The following is an 11,764-nucleotide window of genomic DNA, read 5'->3' as shown; positions in this document are numbered from 1 at the left end:
TTACAGCTTGGTACAGCTTTGCAGATGTTCAGGTGTTACTAGATTACTGTAATCCCTTCCCAGAATCTTCTTTCAAAACACATGCAAGCTCTTTCATGCCACCAGGACCAAGTTGGACAGGCAGATGGAAAGGGCAGCGCCTTCGATCAAAACATCAGTAGTTCTCTCTATTCTTTAAGTTTTTTAGGATGTGAAAGGGGCAGTACAGTCATTCAAACTTTATCCAACCTCTTTGCATCTTTCAAAGTTAAAACTGCTAAAAGAAGTAAAATAAGAAGGCAATGCTTGTGAAATGTACAGTGCATAATTTGGAAGGGCCGGTTTCATTACGATTCACTGGCTTGCTTCTCCTGTTCAATTGTTTCTTTTGAAGGCAGTGGGTTTTTCTCTTGCGTTTCCATCTTCTTCAACTTAGACTTGTTGAATTTCTCAATTTCAGCCATATCTGGTTTGTCAGACATATCTGCCGATTGATCAGTGATGCGCTCTCTTCAGGTACAATTCCGCTCTTTTCCATACCTGCATTTCTAACCAAAAGAAGATGCTCAAAGTGGTTTACAGGCAACATTGAAAGTCAATATGCAATTCCAATTAGCTGGGTCAAAAGAGAAACACATCTGCAGGTATTATGGTGGCTTTTAGAAGGTAGGTAGAATATGATGAGTTGGGTGTTTCCTCTAATGATAGAAAAGACTCAAAATTAGCCTTCCTCATTTGTTCTTTGCCCTTTCTGTTTTAAGAAGTCAATTGTAATGTGATGCTGGCTTTCCCTTTTGTCCTCTTAAATGTGAATAGTAAAAACAGTTGCTTGCATTCTTCCTACACATCTGCAATATAATTTCCAGTAAGGCCATGCATGCAGACAATTGGTATGAGGCCCTTTCCTATGAAAAAATGGTGGGTTCCATGCATTGTCATTGGCCATGGCTGCACCTGTCCTTCAAGAGCTTTCCAAAGCCCTGGGATGCTCTCAGTGGGCTCCGTTTACTGGGTTTTGGAGTATGTTGTCTCAGCAGATGTTTAGCCCACTGAACCCTTAAAAAGACTGGCAGGGCTTGACCCTCCCATGATTCCATCTCTCTGGAACTTCTGTTATCAGTATGTAGAGGACCTATCACCTGTTCTGTAGTCACATGGTGCTGCATGCTGGTGGGTCAGGGTAACGTCTTCAGACTCCCAAGGATAGTTCAAATGGAAGCAGTGCAGAAAGGGTGATGAAGGCTCCCCAACAAGTGGAGTGAGTGGTTTATCGTCTGAACCACTCCTCCTCATGCCAGCACTGGGACATGACAGTGTCACATGCTAATTTGTGCATGTGGCAGAAGTGCATGAATGTTCAAGCTTTTGTTGGTCCTCTGCGATTCTACTGTTCTATGGTTGCATACTGACTCTACTTTTAAAGCCCATTCAAAGCCTATTTTCCCCCACAAAAAAATCCTGGGCAAGGTAGTTTACCCCTCATGGAGTTATAATCCTACCAATCCTTACTTTCTAGCAATTCTTTGATGGGACAGGGAGGGGCTTATAGAGGAACTTAATATGCATAGAGATCACTCTTAGATGTGATACCTGCTGCCATGGGTTCTCTTTTTAGCTGCTGGGTCAAATCAAGGAATATACACTGGCTCAAATATTTCATCCCACCATGTGTTATCCTGGATGCTATATGGCCAGGGTTGATCAAGTTCATTGTGTAAAGTATCCCATTTTAAAGCTCTGCATTTCAGAGCCTTCCCAGAGTGGGAAGCCTAGCCAAACAAATCTATAAAATCTACAGAAATTGTATGGCGTTTGCTCACTCTTTTTTCCTACGAATCCCTTCTTATTTTCAGTCTGAGTTGCATGAGATTGTACTTTTCTAAAGTAGGAAAGATTTATCAATTTTGTATTTAAATCTGAAGCTCACAGCTCTAATCGTAATTTAATATGACTAAATACGTGCATACTTTATGGTCAATCATCCAGATCTTTTACAAGGTCCCTTGGCTTTGGAATTACTAAATCTTAAATGGTACTATATATGAGCCTTGTCTGACATGACATATATTGAAACAGACTGCAGAACGATCACTTAGTGATGAGAACCTTGCTACAGTTTTAGTGAACCAAAGCTAAGAGGCAAATTATTCAATTATAGTAAATTTACAGTAGCTTAATATTTGATAGAAGTGGTTCTTCTATCATCAGAGCGTTGCATTGGAAACCCTTGAGCAGCAAAATAGCTCCGGAAATTCCGAGGCTGTTTTAGCCACTTATTAAGAAAATTCATCTATCTTGATCTTTTATGAACACTTTGTGCCTCTTATAGCTTGTGTGCAGTAATTATTATAACATATTTTCCATGCGCACTTTTGACTCTTCAGATTAGTCTTAAATTGTGAACTAATCCAGAAGGGGGAGCAAGAATGCAGATGGGGGGGGAGAGTCAACCATAAATGGGAATAGATAGGCCACATGATTTATCTGCACAGAGCAAGAGCTCTTCCAGGTGGCTCTAATCCGGGGAGACAATGTGATGACCCTCCAGATCTTCTGCACTGCAATGCTTATCAGTCAGTATGGTCCATCATCAGGGATGATGGGGAATGTAAAAACATCTGGAGGATTCCATGTTGACCATACATGCTCCAGATGTTGTAGGACTCCAACTCCCTTCATCATTGGCCATGCTGGATGGGTCAGGGTTTTTTTTGGGGGGGGGGTTAAAAAAAGATTTTCCAACTGTGCATCCCACCAGACACCCACACTCACAAACCAAATGAGCTTTGCTCCCTTGCTTACAACTTGTTTTGGTGTTGGTTCCTCCATAGGAGTCAATAGCTGTTCTGTGCCATACAATAACTAACAGGGCAACCCAGTGGCCCCGAGCACCTTCTTGCTCAGCCCTTCAGCCCTGATTCTGCTAAGTTCACTGGTGATCATAGAATCCAACTCCTAGTCCCCTTGTCCCCACCCCAATAAAATATTTGAAGGGACTGGGCCCCCAAAGTTGATGGAGTTGATGAACATTGCCATTCAATTGGTGTGCTTGCGGTGCATCTTGTGATCAGTTATGTGGGGCAGGACTTACCTGCCCTCTCCCACACAATAGTCTATTCAAGTTGGCATCTCTTACGGTAATTCGCTGCTAGTTCGCTCTCAGTTGAGGAAAAAAACCAAAACCATAGCACAGGCTATGACACTTTCTTCATGACCTGCATGTTCCTCCTCCATCCTTTTCTAACCCTTCCAGTGAAAGTGAATATTGGAAGATTCAGGACAGACCAAAGAAAGTACTTCTTTACATAAAAAAAGGTAAAGGGACCCCTGACCATTAGGTCCAGTCATGACCGACTCTGGGGTTGTGGCGCTCATCTCGCTTTATTGGCCGAGGGAGCCGGCGTACAGTCATGTGGCCAGCAGGACTAAGCTGCTTCTGGTGAACCAGAGCAGCGCACGGAAACACAGTTTACTTTCCCATCGGAGCAGTAGCTATTTATCTACTTGCACTTTGATGTGCTATCAAACTGCTAGGTTCTCAGGAGCAGGGACCGAGCAACGGGAGCTCACCCCGTCGCAGGAATTTGAACCGCCGACCTTCTGATCGGCAAGCCCTAGGCTCTGTGGTTTAACCCACAGCGCCACCTGCGTTCCTACTTCTTTACATAGCAGGTAGTTAAATTGTGAATTTGATGCCACAGGATGAAGTGGCAGCTTTACTAGTGGGTTAGACGCATTTGTGGAGGATAAAGCTAGAAATGACGGTTAGTAAGGATGGTTTGGTTTAAAATTAAATAAAAGGGAGAAGGACATGTCTTGTGGATATTTATGCTGTGCTGTTGCTGTTACCCAAGTGCTATGTTGTTATTATGTTATGTATTTTTGTGTTTTTATACTGTGATCCTCGGATGGTATATAAATTTAATAAATATTATATAGATATCTAGATATAGATGAATTGCACTCATATGCGTAGGCTCAGAGTAGCCCACAATATCTGAATCAGCCATTCATTGTTCCTTTTCATATATTTTACAGCAGCTGGCATGATTGTTTTGAATAAACAGCCCTTCCTCTTTCCCCCTTTAAAATGCATTTGAAAAGACACTCACCCAGTACAAGTTGTATGTATGCTTGAAAGCCACTAATCCCCATTTTAGCCTCAGTGTAGGGACTAGGCTGCAGAGCAAAGTGTGTGTGATTAATAGAGAAGAATCCGCCTGCCTTTCTCATTTCTTTTATTAACACGCGCACCTTAGGCTGGTCCGAGCGGAAAGAAAACAGTGTTGTGAAAAAGAAAGGGGAGAGATCATCTTTTACCTTTTAACCCGGCGATTGTCAATTTCTATCAGGGGAGGCAAGGCCTGACATGCTCAGGGTAGCTGCAGCCTGATTTGCATATGGCGAATTCTTTCATCAGCAGCAGGAATTGTGACAGGGGCTAATTAGCATTTCCACCCCGTATTCAATTCTTTTCTTTTATTTTTTTTGAGAACAAGTGCCAGAGCAGTGGAGGAAGTTTAACTAAACCCAGATTTTGATTTTCTCCCCCCCCCCCCCCAAAATGGGTTCTGATTTTGGAAGAAGAAAATGATGATGATGAAATAATCACCATAATAACAACAGCATAGTTTTGGCATGGTGGTGGAGAGACCCATAGGAAAGGGAGAGCGAATTCAGTCAGGAAATTAAGTACAGGGATAACATGTGTGGAAATTGTTTCCCATTTGGTTGTGTATTTTTTTGATGTGGTTTATTTATTGTTTATGACTTTTGTAATTATGTAAATCTTGTTATGCTGTAAGCCGCCTTGAGCATTTTTTTTTAACTGTGGAAAGGCGGCATTCAAAAAAAAAAATGATGATGATGATGATGTGTGGATTCTTTTCAGCTTCTGAAGGCATTAAGGCATGGCCTTTTGGCAAAAAGAATTACTCTTTGTATTCACCCCAATGTGGGAGGCTATTGAGAGCCATGTTGCATGGCCAACTCATCACCCATGGGTCAAGGTGACTGCCTCTGGTCGAATGATCCACAAGGACAGAAGATCCCAGTGTAGATCTTTGGTCTCCCCTTGTTTCTGGTGTAGATCTTCACTCCTCACTTCTTCACTGGCAAGGAGAGGGCACTATTTTGAGGTTCGCCTCAGGTGCTGGGTTAGAATTCTTCCTTTATAGTCTTATATTTGGAGTTGTTCAATCATGGGAGCCTATGCATAGAGCTGCAAGTTTAGATGTCTTCTAAAGGTTGTATAGTTACTTATCTCCTTGGCTCAGGGGTCACATAACTCCATACCCTCCAACATTTCTCTGATGAAAATAGGGACGTCCTAAGGAAAAGCGGGACATTCCAGATTCAGATCTGAAACTGGGACAAATTCTGTAAATCCGGGACTGTCCCCGGAAAACCAGGACACTTGGAAGGTGTACACTATTGCACATGGAGGGTTATTCTGTGCTTACTGCAATCTGCACTCATTTGGTCTATTCTGCCTTCTAAAGAAAAAAAAAAGGGTTAGTAAACCGATCTAACAATAATCTCCTTTATTAAAAGAAACTTTTTTAAAAAACAAAAATTAAGTATACAGTGGTACCTCTAGTTGTGTTCCGCTCTTGTTACGGACTTTCAGCTTATGAACGCAGCAACCCAGAAGTGTTTACTCCTGGGTTCACCACGTGCACATGCGCAGAAGTGATCTGCATGCTTCATGAATGCGCAAAAGTGATCTGTGCACTTCGCGCATGCGCAGAAACGCTCGATCGTGCTGCGCACATGCACGAAAGAGGCGCTTTAGTTGTGTACTTTTCAGGGTGAAACTGGCACCCCAAAATGGATTAAGTCCGCAACTAGAGGTACCACTGTATTTATATCCCACTTTCCCCCAAGTTGGGATTCAAGGTAGCTTACATTTTTTAAACATCATTATAAAACATAGGAATGTTTAATAGGTGGTTTTAATGCTCACAGCGTAACTGACTTCACTTATCATGGAACAGTTATAATTAGGTGTTGAAGAGCCTCATCTATAGCTCCCAGCACTCCCTACACCACCCCAAAAATATTTTCCAAAAATACAAAAAGAGAGAGCATGATTTACCAGGGACAGGACCCAGAATAATGAGACTGTTTCTGATGGATAGAGACATTTGAAGCATGGGAAATGAGTGACTCATTACAGATGAAATAAAAGAGACCATATTAAGGAGTTATTAGTCCAGCTCATAGGTGCAATGCAGACATAAAGTTTAAGTCCTTGAGCATTACTCCAAGGAAGTACAATCTTAAGTTGGGGAGCAAACTGCTAAAAGTAGTAGCCTGTGATGACATCCATCACCACATCAACTTGTGAGGGACCCATCAAAAGAAGACAATTGCCATTTTATGGATTTCATACCACTCAATCAGGACAATGAAGACTCCCTTTGGAATCGTACTTGTAATTGGGGTGCTATTGGAAGAGGGATGATGTGGAGATGATTTGACTGTGGAATCATCTGGGAGGCATTTTGGGGTGTTTGGGGGGTCACTTAAGGACTTGCAAGCCTCTTCCCTTTTACAGCTCATTTTTGCATGTCTAATTTATGGCCTCGGTCAGCAGATTCTAACTAGGAATGAGGGAGACATTTGACTCAGGTTGTTGGAGGGAAATCCAAGCATACACTGCAACTCGGAGAAGCTCACCCCCCAAATGCCCCATCAATCATTGTGCGGGGAGACACTGTCATTTGTTTGAACTTGGACGACTATCAGCGTAGCACCAGGAAGATTTCAGGACATTGCTTTCCCTTGTTACTCACACAGAGCAGTTGCTAAGAAGAGCATAAGTTACAAACTAAGACGTCTCCAGTTCCAATTCCATTAATTAAAATTAAAAACCTGAATGAATGGAATAGAGATCACTTGAAATGTAACAAAACAGGAGCTAGGCAAGCATATTAATGGGAAGAGTGAGCAGATATGGAAGTTGCTTTGTATTGCAGTGGTCCATCTAGCTCCACTGACCAACAATGGCTGGATCTCAGACAGGCATTTTTCCTGGCCTTCCGGGAGGTGCCTAGAATTGAACCTGGTATCTTTTGCATGCAAATCGCTTTCTGTTAACCCTGAGCTATGAGCCTTCCCTTAGGTGCCACCGCAGAAAAGATTCCTGTGTTCTCCAAGAGTCACCCACCTAAGCGCAGAAGAAGGCAGCACATGGAGAAGAACTTCAGCCGCAGGCAGATTTTGTGAGAGGCCAGTTAAACGCTCAGGGTCTCTGTCCAGTTTTGCTGCAGCTCTGTTGTCTGTTTCTCCCCTATAATGGCCAAGTAGTAAAATGACAAAGGGCAAGACTCAATTAATTAGTCCTACTAGTGGAAGTCTGTGCAAGGATATCTGCTAGAGGATCAGAGCTTCCACTCCTTTCCTCCCCTTGCATGCTTCCCATGATTGGTTCGGGGAGGGTGGGAGGACTCCCAAAACAGCATGCGGGGAGAGGAGAGGGGGGAATTGTTCTGTCTGGTGAGCGGAAAAGCTGGTGGTGTTGGAATGATTGCCATAGTGCTAAACGGCCTCGGTCCAGTATACCTGAAGGAGCGTCTCCACCTCCATCGTTCTGCCTGGACACTGAGGTCCAGCGCCGAGGACCTTATGGCAGTTCCCTCGCTGCAAGAAGCCAAGTTACAGGGAACCAGGCAGAGGGCCTTCTCGGTAGTGGTGCCTGCCCTGTGGAACACCCTCCCACCAGATGTCAAAGAGAAAGATAACTACCAAACTTTTAGAAGACATCTAAAGGCAGCCCTCTTTAGGGAAGCTTTTAATGTTTAATAGGTTACTGTATTTTAGTGTTTTATTGGAAGCCGCCCAGAGTGGCTGGGGGGACCCAGCCAGATGGGCGGGGTATAAATAATAATAATAATGCTAATACTACTACTACTAATAATAATAATAATAATAATTTTTATTATTATTATATTTATTATTTATTATTATATTTATTATTTTATTATACTGTATGTCCAGGGAATGGGATAGTACCTGCCTGTCCAACCCTCCCTCCAAATCTCCATTCACTTTGCAAAAGTTTTTAAAGAGGCCTCCCTGTGCATGCCTACCACTGAGCACCCATGACGTTTTGCACAGTCAGGAATCCTGGTTAGAGAGGGTTATTGTGTGAATAACTTGTGTGTTGCAGTTGGGGCAGATGAAGGTGTCCTGTTCCGCTGCTGCAGATTCAACATGGTGGTTTTATGCCCCTCTGCGCACCTCCCAGTAGTTGTTCCACCTCTGGTCACTGCTGTGGATATTGACATGGGGCTGCCTGGCTTAAGCTGACCAGTGGGACATGCTAATCTCTCCTATCAATGAAGGCAACCCGTAGCACTGGTACTGTGCGCCAATCCGGTTGAACTTATAGCTCGTAACTGCTGCCTCCCACGTTGACCCTTTCTTTTTGAACTCGAAATTTTTATGCCTTACAATGAGAGGAGCGGAAGGCAGATCCCTTTGATACCTAGAGAACAGCATTGCACAAACACAGCTTAGGCTCCTACCTGGATTGTTCTTTAATTACAGAAAATTAACGAGGAGAGTTCTCCCTGACAGCCCCATGCCTCTAACTGTGTTTGTGAAAATATTCTGCGCTTTCAGAAGTGCAGAACTTCCATGCCTTTAGGATATAGCAGTTCTTTACTTGGATTCAAATGATTAAAGAGCTAATTTTCTTAGTGGGAGGTTGGTACATTTCTACCAGATAACTGCATTATAGGGATATGGGTACTTTTCAGTTTCACGACAGCCTAGGGAATTTCGAGTCACCCAACTTTCCGTGAGCTGCAGTTCAGAATATGTGCCACCATGAAAGCAAACGGGAAACCACACACTAGGTACAAACAGCTTCTGAAGCCCCTATTTTTTACATAGCTAGGGACTCTCTTTTTTCTCTTGGGGACTGACTTGTGCAGATCTGTTCTATTTGATCAAGATCTGCTCTGTTTAAATGAGTACATTCATTTACATCACAGAGTTAATTTACTCTGCATTATTCCACTAGAGTTTTCTACTGATTTTCAATGTTGCTGCAATTGTTCATTTTAATCCGCTTTAAATAAAACACACACACGTTCCATAATTTATATCATAAATTATCAGGGCACTTTAGGCCAAGTTGGGCATCTCTGACGGACCCCAGCACTTAATTTATAAATAAAGGAGTTGCAGTCCTTTTGGTTACCAATCTCTTCTGGCTTAGGAATTCTACCTTCCAATTATGGATATGGGGGACCCACCTAAATTTTTATCAGTAATGAGGAAATGCCCTCTGCACATGCACCGGGGAACTCTTTTCTTTGCTGTTGTTTTGCCATTTACAAGGGGAGGGGCTGGAAGAGGGAAGAACACTTGAAGGGGAGTGATCCTGAGCACCACCATCCAACAGGCCTCCTTGAATCCTCATGGGGGAAAAGTTTATCTTCAAGGGCCAGAATGCAATAGCTTCTGCATCCAAGATGAGTAGACCAGTGGTCGTCTCCTCCTTTCTCCCAATATTCTTGAAACTTGAGGAAGACAATGCAGGATCTTTTTTCCTCTTGAGATCAGGGACATCCACTGAAGCTGAAAGTTGGATAATTCAGGACAGACAGAATAAAGTTAGTGACCCTATGGAACTCACTTCCACAAGAGGCAGAGGTGGCCAGGAACTTGGATGGCTTTAAAAGAGGATTGGACAAATTCATGGAGGGCAAGAATATCAATGGCTACTAACCCTCATAGCTATGTTCCTCCTTTGTTGTTGGAGGCAGCATGCCTGGGAATACTGGGAATCACAAATGGGGAGAGTGCTGCTGCCCCCCATGTTTCACTTGTGGGCTTCCTATAAGCATCTGGTTGGCCACTGTGGGAAGAGGATGCAGGAATGGATGATCTAGCACAGGGGTCAGCAAACTTTTTCAGCAGGGGGCCGGTCCACTGTCCCTCAGACCTTGTGGGGGTCTGGACTATATTTTTTGGTGGAGGGGGGAATGAACGAATTCCTGTGCCCCACAAATAACCCAGAGATGCATTTTAAATACAAGCACACATTCTACTCATGTAAAAACACCAGGCAGGCCCCACAAATAACTCAGAGATGCATAAAAGGACACATTCTACTCATGTAAAAACACGCTGATTCCTGTACGGTCCGCTGGCCGGATTGAGAAGGCAATTGGGCCGGATCCAGCCCCCCAGGCCTTACTTTGCCTACCCATGATCTAGCAGACTCTTTTCATTCTCTTATGGGGGTTATACTACAACTCCCATCATCCCTTGTGGAAAATGCCAATGTCTCCACTGTGACCTGAAGTACCATAACTCAATTTGTACGAATTGGGCTCTTATTTGTGAGTGTCCAGACAGAACAAATACTTTCCCCCATAAGGGGACTAATGTGTTTGCCTATAGTCCGCAAAGGCTTATCCATCCAAAAAGACAGTGTTTTCGAAGATCCTTTCTCGGCATTCGAGCAAGTCCATCACAGCTTCAGCTCAGGAATTTTTGGGTTTTTTGGAGGAAAATAATAACCATATACTGGCCTTTGCTTCTGTGGAGGAACCTTTCCCCCCCCCTTTATAATCTTTTATAATATTTTATAATGTCTCTTGAAAGCAGATGGAGATTGATCTCAATTCTTTCTTTTTCAGTATTTATACACAGTACAGTAATCTGGGTTCAGACAAGTTAGCTTATTGAATGAAAACCCTCACCCCACCCCACTGGTCTGCATTCCACAATTCAAAAGGAGGGTTTTTTGGGGGGGGGGAATCAAGGCTGGGATTAGAGCCAGACTGAAGAGTACTGATGCAGTCTGTCAGCGAGCCCTGAGGTAACAATATCATAATTTATAAATTCTACCAACAATAGGCTAGCAATTAAAGAGGTAAGTTTCCTTTTCCTTGTCCCCGTTTCCAGCCAAAAAGATCTCAAAAGCTCAAGCAAATGCGGTTGTGTTTCAAGAAAGGGGGGGGGGAGTAAAATAAAGCACAAAGTTAAAAGTGGAGAGAGGAAGAGAGGAAGAAAGGAAACGGACTTCATTTTTGCTTCTGTTGTAACTTGCAACTCTTAACTTCTCCTGCTCTCGTGGCTGACAGTAAGCCGGACACGGCGACATGCCTCTTCAAGTGACCCAGAGTAACGTTCATGCCCAAGCAGTTTTGAACATTTAATTGGTGTTATTTTAACAGAGCACAGAGGACCCGCGATTCTGTTGGGATAAACGGGTGGAAATGTCATGCCTGTGCTAGCTGAGCACTGCAGACTTCCTACCCCAAAGGAAGGTGGGAGAAAGGGACGGCAAATGCAGGCCACAAGAAACTGAAAATAAGGAATATATCCCCCCGCAACTGTCAGAAGCAGAATACCAGACAGTGCTGAGCTAGAGCACACCCAGACCATGCATTTAAAACATGAGGATACCATAGCCTAAGGTTACCAGACATCCCTGTTTCCCGGGGACAGTCCTCGGATTTACAAATCAGTCCCCTGACAAAACAATCTATTTAGTAGGAAGTTGAAAAGCGTCCCCGGATTCATTGAAAAAAAAATCTGGTAACCTTACCATTGCCTCGCCAAGATAATCACGGGAGCTGTAGTTTGTTAAAGGTGCTGAGAGTCATTGTTGTTGTTTAGTCGTTTAGTCGTGTCTGACTCTTCGTAACCCCATGGACCAGAGCATGCCAGGCACTTCTGTCTTCCACTGCCTCCCGCAGTTTGGTCAGACTCATGCTGGTAGCTTCGAGAACACTATCCAACCATCTCGTCCTCTGCCGTC

The 11,764-nt window shown here is 43.5% G+C and overlaps 1 pseudogene across 1 annotated transcript; it reads right to left on the bottom strand.

Moving 5' to 3' along the window:
* Positions 1–203: 203 nt before the first annotated feature.
* LOC309349007 (thymosin beta-4 pseudogene) lies at positions 204–518 on the bottom strand (annotated as a pseudogene). Its single transcript has one exon. The product of its transcript is annotated as a thymosin beta-4 pseudogene (transcript).
* Between the last annotated feature and the right edge of the window lie 11,246 nt (positions 519–11,764).

The sequence above is a fragment of the Podarcis erhardii genome, assembly GCF_964252035.2.
Source record: "Podarcis erhardii genome assembly, chromosome: 1".
Classification (NCBI taxonomy): Eukaryota; Metazoa; Chordata; class Lepidosauria; order Squamata; family Lacertidae; genus Podarcis; species Podarcis erhardii.
The sequence above is the reverse complement of the archived record's forward strand: the minus strand, read 5'-3'. Positions and strand labels throughout refer to the sequence as shown.